The sequence below is a fragment of the Procambarus clarkii genome, chromosome 17 (genome assembly GCF_040958095.1).
Source record: "Procambarus clarkii isolate CNS0578487 chromosome 17, FALCON_Pclarkii_2.0, whole genome shotgun sequence".
NCBI lineage: Eukaryota > Metazoa > Arthropoda > Malacostraca > Decapoda > Cambaridae > Procambarus > Procambarus clarkii.
The window spans coordinates 20,670,559-20,680,224 of NC_091166.1; the positions used below are offsets into that span (position 1 = coordinate 20,670,559).

Below are 9,666 nucleotides of genomic sequence, written 5' to 3' on the forward strand. Positions count from 1 at the left end.
GTGTGTGTGTGTGTGTGTGTGTGTGTGTGTGTGTGTGTGTGTGTGTGTGTGTGTGTGTGTGTGTGTGTGTGTGTGTGTGTGTGTGTGTGTGTGTGTGTGTGTGTGTGTGTGTGTGTGTGAGTAATTACCTAAATGTAGTTACAGGATGAGAGCTACGCTCGTGGTGTCCCGTCTTCCCAGCACTCTTTGTCATATAACGCTTAGAAACTACTGACGGTCTTGGCCTCCAACACCTTCTCACCTAACTTGTTCCAACCGTCTACCACTCTGTTTGCAAAAGTGAATTTTCTTTATTTCTTCGGCATCTGTGTTTAGCTAGTTTAAATCTATGACCTCTTGTTCTTAAAGATCCAGATCTCAGGAAATCTTCCCTATCGATTTTATCAATTCCTGTTACTATTTTGTATGTAGTGATCATATCACCTCTTTTTCTTATGTCTTCTAGTTTTGGCATATTTAATGCCTCTAATCTCTCCTCGTAGCTCTTGCCCTTCAGTTCTGGGAGCCACTTAGTAGCATGTCTTTGCACCTTTTACAGTTTGTTGATGTGCTTCTTAGGATATGGGCACCACACAACCGCTGCATATTCTAGCTTTGGCCTAACAAAAGTCGTGAACAATTTCTTTAGTATATCGCCAACCATGTATTTGAAAGCAATTCTGAAGTTAGAAAGCGTGGCATAGGCTCCTTGCACAATATTCTTTATGTGGTCCTCAGGTGATAGTTTTCTATCTAGAACCATCCCTAGATCTCTTTCTTTATCAGAATTTTTTAAAGATTTCTCACATAATATATAGGTTGTGTGGGGTCAATGTTCCACATTCCATAACATGGCATTTATTTACATTAAATTCCATTTGCCAAGTGGTGCTCCATATATTTATTTTGTCCAGATCATCTCGAAGAGCATGACAATCATCTTAGTTTCTTATCCTTCCTATTTTCTTAGCATCATCAGCAAACATGTTCATATAATTCTGTATACCAACTGGTAGATCATTTATGTAGACAATAAACATCACTGGTGCAAGAACTGAACCCTGTGGTACTCCACTTGTGACATTTCTCCAGTCCGATACATTACCTCTGATCACTGCCCTCATTTTTCTATCGGTCAGAAAATTTTTCAGCCATGTTAGAAGCTTACCTGTCACCCCTCCACTATTTACCAGTTTCCAGATCACCCTCTTATGTGGAACTCTGTCGAAAGCATTTTTTAGGTCCAGATAGATGCAGTCAACCCAACCGTCTCTTTCCTGTAATATCTCTGTTGCTCGATCATAGAAACTGAGTAAATTCGATACACAGGATCTTCCAGATCGAAAACCATACTGTCTGTCTGATATTATATCATTTCTCTCCAGGTGATTTACCCATTTATTTATTTATTATTTTTTCCAATATTTTGACTATTACACTTGTCAATGATACAGGTCTATAATTAAGGGGGTCTTCCCTGCTTCCACTTTTGTAGATTGGAACTATGTTAGCCTTTTTGCACACATCAGCTAAAACTCCTGTAAACAGGGATGCCTGAAAAATCAGTTGAAGTGGAATGCTGAGCTCAGGTGCACATTCTCTCAGAACCCATGGTGAAACTCCATCTGGACCAACTGCTGTGTTCTTACTGAGCTCCTTTAGCATTTTTTCCACTTCGTCTCTAGACACCTCTATGTGCTCTATGTTGTTCTCTGGAATTCTTATTGTGTCTGGTTCCCTGAAGATTTCATTTTGTACAAACACACTTTGGAACTTTTCGTTTAATGTTTCACACATTTCCTTTTCATTTTCCGTGAATCTATTTCCCATTTTCATCCTCTGAATATTATCCTTTACCTGCAATTTGTTGTTTATGAATTTATAAAATAGACCTGGTTCTGTTTTACATTTGTCTGCAATCCCTTTTTCAAAATTTCTTTCTGCCTCTCTCCTCACTGCCGTGTAGTTGTCTCTCACATCTTTGTATCGCTGGTATGTTTGGGGGTTTGGCCTCTTCCTGTATTGATTCCATTTTTGTGTCTTTTGGTCTCTGGCCCTCTCCCAATTTCTGTTGAACCAATCCTGTTTCCTAGTTCTGCATCTCTGTTTTGGTATAAATTCATTCACTTCCTTGCCTAGCAACAAGTCTGTCCAATTATACTCACTAAAATTTTTTCTAAGGTTGCCATAATGTCCTCTCCAAAAGCCAGGCTTTTCAATTGCATCAACCTTCTTATTTTCTTCCAGATTATAACGCATTGCATACTTTATTCCCAAAAAGACATGGTCACTTTTACCCAAGGGAGGAATGCACTGAATATCAAATATTTCTTCCTCCTTCCTGGTAAATATCAAACATAGCATGGAGGGAACGTCCCCTTCCCTCATCCTCGTAGCTTGTTTAACATGTTGATACAAGAATGTTTCCAGGATTAGGTCTACAAATTTACAGGTCCAAAAATCTTCTGTTTTAGCTTCATATGCTTCCCAGTCTATGGATTTCAAGTTGAAGTCGCCGACTATCAACAGTCGTGATCATATCAACAGATATGATCTATAGTCATAGCGAGATCCGCACTCGCTATGATCTCTCTCATTATTGTTATAAGACCTTCTGGTTTACTATCTAGCTCCTAATTTGACCATGTGCTGCTTGGCGGTGGACTATATGCATTTATGATCATTAGTTTGTCATCCTCATGGCAGATCTCTAGTGCTATTATGTCAACTTGTGGATTGGCAGTCATTATTTCGTTCACCTTTAGGTGTTCTTTCACCAGCACAGCAACGCCACCGCCTTTCCTAATTTTTCTGTCCCGTTTCCAAATTGAGTAGCTCCTTGGGAATATGACCTCATTTAAAATAACATCTTCAAGTTTTGTCTCCTTGAGTGCAACAATGTCTGGTGTCTGCAGCTGTATTACATCACTTAACTCCAGTATCTTCGATCTTACTCCATCTATGTTGGTGTATGCAATCTTGAGGAACTTGTTCCCCCTCTTCTTATTTTTCACTCCCCCTCTCTCTAATGATTTTGTTGGTTTGCCTTTATGTACCACTTTACTGGCCTACCTACCCCTATCACTTTGTAGAAAAAAGAATTGATTTCTTCTTCATTCCTGCTCTCATTTAAACGTTTTGCCTCGGCGAGGTTCAGTTTCAGCTTCTCCCTATCTTCTTTTGAAAGATCTCGTCTTAATGACCACACTTTCCCATCCTCATCACTTTGTAATTTTCTAGCATTCCTTAGTACTTCTTCCATCTGTTTGGCACAATTTAGGGTGATCCTCAGAGGTCGATCTTTGACACACACACACACACACACACCTTCCCCCCCTCCCCTTCTACTTTCTTCTCACTTCAGTGGAAGGGTCGGATCGCCCCCACCCACCCATTTATCTCTCCCTTTATCACTCTCTCTCTCTCTCTCTCTCTCTTCTCTCTCTCTCTCTCTCCCTCCCCCATCCCGCTCTGCCCTCCTGACAAATCGTATCACGGCACAACTATAGGAACAGGGGCAAGCATGGCAGCCAGAGGTACCAGGGGAACAGGGAAGAGCCAAGATGACGAAATGAAGGAAATGTTCGCCCAGTTTCTGGAGGACATCAAGAGTGAGATGCAAGAAATGATGCAGGAAATGAAGAACGAAATAAGCAACCTGAAAAGAGAGCTGACAGCAGCAAAGGAGGAGATTAGAGCCCTCAAAGAGAATGGTATCGAGGCTGAGAATCAAAACCATCCAGGGAGAAGGTGGTAATAGTTTTTTGGATGAGAATGCCACAATAAAAGCAACATTTGGGAAATACTCAAAAAAAATAACTCTGAAGTAATGACTGCAGTGATGGAGGTGGCCATGAAAGCAGCCACCTCACAGGAGGTGGCACGCTCCACTAGCCAACTGCTGGAAAGGAACAGATCAGTGGTTGCTGTGGGTATTAAAGAGCAGGAAGGCTCTAATAGGACAGAGTGGAATGACAAGGAAAAAGCAGCAGTGAATGAAGTACTAAAGGCACTAGACATGGAAGAGGCTGAGCATAGCATTGAGAAGGTTTTCAGGCTAGGTTGGTACAACAAAGACCGAGACCGAATGATAAAGATAGTGTTTGCAAACGAGAGCACAAAGGAGAAGATCCTATCAAGGAAGAGCTCCCTGAAAAACGTGGGAAAATTAAAAAATGTATTCCTCCAGAGAGACATGACAAGGGAGGAGAGAGCTGTGGCGGTAGAAGCAAGGAAGAGGCGCAGGGCGAGAGGGGAAAACCAGGAAGTCACAGCTCCCAACATAACACCCCCAGAGGCGAGGGGGGAACCCACAACCAGCTACCCAGTAACACCAGAAGGAGGACAACCCCGCCACCCTCCTCTGCATAGAAAACCCCCCTACCCCAAACCCTTCTGCCCCCACTCAAATGTTCAGCCAAATCTCCCTCCCCCACACCCAATCCCCACCCTTCTACCCCTCCCCTCCTCCCAAGTCCTCCCTCCCCCCTTTCCTTCCCGTCCTCCCTCCCCTTTCACCCATACCCTCCCTGTCCCTTCCCCTTCACTGGATCCCCCGCCCCTCATCCCAGTATCCTCTGAGACCCTGTTATCCGCCTCACAGGTCCTCACACCCATGGAACAGCCTCCCCCACCAGCAGAACACTCACCAAGGAGGCGATTTGAGAAGGGACAGAAGAAAGTGAGTCTCAAAGCGATGTACACTAACATAGATGGAATTACAAATAAAGCAAATGAGCTTGGAGAATGGGTACTAGAGGAAAACCCAGACATAATAGCCCTCACAAAAACAAAGCTCACGAAAACGATAACAAACGCAGTGTTCCCACAGGACTATTATGTTATGAGGAAAGAGAGGGAAGGAAGAGGTGGGGGTGGTGTAGCTCTGCTGGTAAAAAAGGCTGGGATTTTGAGGAGATGGATATTCAGGGCTGTGAAGGTTTCAGTGACTACATAGCAGGTACTGTAACAAATGGAGGGAAAAAAATTATAGTCGTAGTCATATATAATCCACCACCAAATGACAGAAGACCTATACAGGAATATGATAGAAACAACATGGCCACCATTAACATAATAGAAAGAGCAGCTTCTGTTGTTAGCAGGAATGGATCTGGTCTACTAATTATGGGAGACTTCAACCATGGGAAGATAGATTGGAAGAACAGAGACCCGCATGGAGGACCAGAAACATGGAGAGCTAAGCTGCTGGACGTGGCAACAAGAAACTTTCTAAGCCAGCGCATCAAAGAACCAACAAGAATGAGAGGAGAAGATGAACCAGCAATGCTTAATTTGATATTTACCCTAAATGAGTGGGATTTGGGAAGTTAAGATGGAAGCGCCCTTGGGAATGAGTGACCACAGTGTATTGAACTTTGAGTACCTGGTAGAGCTAGGACTTATCTCCCCCAAAAAAGAACTAGGAATCAAAAGGCTGGCATACCGAAAGGGGAATTATGAACAGATGAGAAGTTTCCAAGTGAAATACCTTGGCACAGACCTCAGAGATAAGTCTGTACAGGGTATGATGGACTATGTTACCCAAAAGTGTCAGGAGGCAGTAAACAGGTTCATCCCGGCCGAAAGGAAAAAATCCGAGAAGCAACAGAAGAATCCATGGTATAATAGGGCATGTATGGAAGCAAAGAAACTGAACAAATGAGCGTGGAGGAACTTCCGGAATAACAGAACACCAGAAAGCAGAAAGAGATACCAGAGAACAAGGAATGAGTACGTCTGGGTGAGAAGAGAAGCAGAGAAAAGTTTTGAAAATGATATAGCAAACAAAGCCAAGACCGAACCAAAGCTACTCCACAGTCACATCAGAAGGAAAACAACAGTAAAAGAACAGGTATTGAAACTTCGAACAGGCGAGGACAGGTATACAGAGAATGACAGAGAGGTGTGTGAACAACTCAACAAGAGGTTCCAGGAGGTCTTCACAATAGAACAAGGTGAGGTCACTGTGCTAGGAGAAAGGGAGGTAAACCAGGCGGCCTTGGAAGAGTTTGAAATTACGAGAGAGGAGGTGAAGAGACACCTGCTGGATCTGGATGTTAGAAAGGCTGTTGGTCCAGATGGGATCTCACCATGGATACTGAAAGAGTGTGCAGAGGCACTTTGCTTGCCACTCTCCATAGTGTATAGTAAGTCACTGGAGACGGGAAACCTACCAGAAATATGGAAGACGGCGAATGTGGTCCCAATATACAAAAAGGGCGACAGGCAAGAGGCACTGAACTACAGGCCAGTGTCCTTGACTTGTATACCATGCAAGGTGATGGAGAAGACGTGAGAAAAACTTGGTAACACATCTGGAGAGAAGGGACTTCGTGACAAATCGCCAACATGGGTTCAGGGAGGGTAAATCTTGCCTACAGGCTTGATAGAATTCTACGATCAGGTGACAAAGATTAAGCAAGAAAGAGAGGGCTGGGCGGACTGCATTTTCTTGGATTGTCAGAAAGCCTTTGACACAGTACCGCATAAGAGGCTGGTACATAAGCTGGAGAGACAGGCAGGTGTAGCTGGTAAGGTGCTCCAGTGGATAAGGGAGTATCTAAGCAATAGGAAGCAGAGAGTTACGGTGAGGGGTGAGACCTCCGATTGGCGTGAAGTCACCAGTGGAGTCCCACAGGATCTGTACTCTGTCCTATCTTGTTTCTGATATATGTAAATGATCTCCCGGAGGGTATCGATTCATTTCTCTCAATGTTTGCGGACGATGCTAAATTTATGAGAAGGATTAAAACAGAAGAGGACTGTTTGAGGCTTCAAGAAGACCTAGACAAGCTGAAGGAATGGGTCGAACAAATGGTTGTTTATATTGTTATAGATTTAACCCAACCAAATGTAATGTAATGGAGATAGGTGTAGGGAGCAGGAGGCCAGATACAAGGTATCATCTGGGAGAGGAAATTCTTCAGGAGTCAGAGAAGGAAAAAGACTTGGGGGTTGATATCACGCCAGACCTGTCTCCTGCAGCACATATCAAGCGGATAACATCAGTGGCATATGCCAGGCTGGCCAACATACGAACGGTATTCAGAAACTTGTTTAAAGAATCATTCAGAACTTTGTATACCACATATGTCAGGCCAATCCTGGAGTATGCAGCCCCAGCATGGAGTCCATATCTAGTCAAGGATAAGACTAACTGGAAAAGGTTCAAAGGTTTGCCACCAGACTAGTACCCGAGCTGAGAGGTATGAGCTACGAGGAGAGACTACGGGAATTAAACCTCACTTCGCTGGAAGACAGAAGAGTTAGGGGGACATGATCACCACATTCAAGATTCTGAAGGGAATTGATAGGGTAGATAAAGACAGTCTATTTAACACAAGGGGAACATGCACAAGGGGACACAGGTGGAAACTGAGTGCCCAAATGAGCCACAGAGATATTAGAAAGAACTTTTTTAGTGTCAGAGTGGTTGACAAATGGAATGCATTAGGAAGTGATGTGGTGGAGGCTGACTCCATACACAGTTTCAAGTGTAGATATGATAGAGCCCAATAGGCTCAGGAATCTGTACACCTGTTGATTGACGGTTGAGAGGCGGGACCAAAGAGCCAGAGCTCAACCCCCGCAAACACAACTAGGTGAGTACAACTGGTGAGTACACCTCAAAGTGTGTGTGTGTGTGTGTGTGCTCACTTAATTGTATTCACCTTATTGTGCTTGCGAGAGTTGAGCTTTGGCTCTTTGGTCCCGCCTCTCAACCGTCAATCAACAGGTGTACAGATTCCTGAGCCTACTGGGCTCTATCCTATCTACATTTGAAACTGTGTATTGAGTCAGCCTCCACCACATCACTTCCTAGGCATTCCATTTATTAACTACTCTGACACTGAAAAAATTCTTTCTAACGTCTCTGTTGCTCATCTGGGTACTAAGTTTCCACCTGTGTCCCTTGTTCGTGTCCCACCCGTGCTGAAGAGTTTATCTTTGTCCACCCTGTCAATTCCCTGAGAATTTTGTAGGTGGTTATCATGTCTCCCTTACTCTTTTGTTTTCCAGGGATGTGAGGTTCAGCTCCTTTAGCCTTTCCTCGTAGCTCATTCCTCTCAGTTCCGGGACGAGCCTGGTGGCATACCGCTGAATCTTCTCTAACTTTGTCTTGTGTTTAACTAGGTATGGACTCCAGGCTGGAGCTGCATACTCCAGGATTGGTCTTACATAAGTGGTATACAGGGTCTGAACGATTCCTTACACAAGTTTCTGAAGGCAGTTCTTATGTTGGCCAGTCTAGCATATGCCGCTGATGATATTCTTTTGATGTGGGTCTCTGGGGACAGATTCGGTGTGATATCAATCCCCAGATCTTTCTCTCTATTTGACTCTTGCAGGATTTCACTTCCCAGATGATACCTTGTGTTCAGCTCCTGCTCCCTTCGCCAAATTTCATTACCTTACGCTTCCCGACCAGGCGACAAAAAATAAGCAAGAAAGAAAAGAGTGGGCAGACAGCATTTGCTTAGACTGTCAGAAAACCTTTGACACAGTACTCCATAGAAGGTTGCTACAAAAGTAGGAGAAACAGACATGCATAAAAGGTAAGGTTCTCCAGTGGATAAGGGAGTATCTAAGCAACAGGAAACAGCGAGTAACTGAGAGGGTATCAATATGTAAGTGTGGTACGTGAGTAGTAGGCCTTGAATTAGATGATCTTTGTTGTTTACCTTTATTGTAATTCTCTGAAGCTGCGTTCCCAGAGACGCAAATTCTTTAAGTGCCTGTATTTCTTCTCCCTTTTTTACTTCTCGCCTCCTCCCAGCTCTTCCTGCAGTATAGAACAGACTCCCACTAGTTCATCCATGCTTTTCCAAAGTTCTACTATGCTAACTGCTCTCCGTAGCTACTCATTTTGCGTTTCTTTAATGCCATAAATCTTGTCCATATGGTTAGGCTTATACCCTTCCATCGTTCTATATCGATCATATCCTTCACTCTTTGCTATCCCTATGAAATCCTAGCAAAATTGCAGGTAGTCTAGCTGAGAATGGCTTGCATTAATTGCATAACAACTCACCCTTCAGATGACACTTATATACGTAGTGGTAGTTCCTGGTCAGTGCCGCTGTACGGGCAAGTGATGAGATGGTTGGTGGGAAGCTGGTGAAGCTGGTGGTAGTTGTGTCTAGTCTTCTCGACGGTCCCTTTCCTACTGGTCTCTTCACAGTGCGTTACAACCAGGGGCGCAGTGCCAATATTATTGGTGCCGGAGCTCTGGTGGGCCTGACAAAAGACTGTCATTTCCTATCTTGTTTCTATATATGTCACACGTCTTAAACCCTTCGAAGTGAAGAGCGTTACATCACTCAGGTGTTGTCTAAACACCTGAACAGTGATACAAGTTAGACTTCAAAGCACCATTACTTTCTGAATTGCACATGGACCCAGTTTGAACATTTGAACTAGAAAATCTTTATAGGTTAGGTTAGGTTAGGTAGCCGAAAAAGTTAGGTTAGGTTAGGTTAGGTAGGTTAGGTAGTCGAAAAACAATTAATTCATGCAAACTTGGCTTATAGGCAAATCGGGCCTTGCATAGTAGGCTGAGAAGTGCGTTCTGGCTACTAGGTACGACATATATAGATATAATATATATATATATATATAGATATATATATTATATATATATATATATAATATTATATATATATATATATATATATATATATATAT

The 9,666-nt window shown here is 43.3% G+C and overlaps 1 protein-coding gene across 2 annotated transcripts in view; it reads right to left on the reverse strand.

Moving 5' to 3' along the window:
• LOC123748525 (methyltransferase-like protein 27) overlaps nt 1-9,191 on the reverse strand; it is a 377,853-nt gene extending 368,662 nt beyond the window's left edge. The window contains exons 1-2 of one of the 2 annotated variants that reach the window (XM_069326220.1): nt 9,014-9,191; nt 8,664-8,764 (exon numbers count right to left, since the gene is read on the reverse strand). The gene's annotated coding sequence lies outside the window, so the exon portion shown is untranslated. The remainder of the gene's footprint in view (nt 1-8,663; nt 8,765-9,013) is intronic. The other variant, XM_069326221.1, reaches the window with a different exon arrangement.
• Nucleotides 9,192-9,666: the final 475 nt, after the last annotated feature.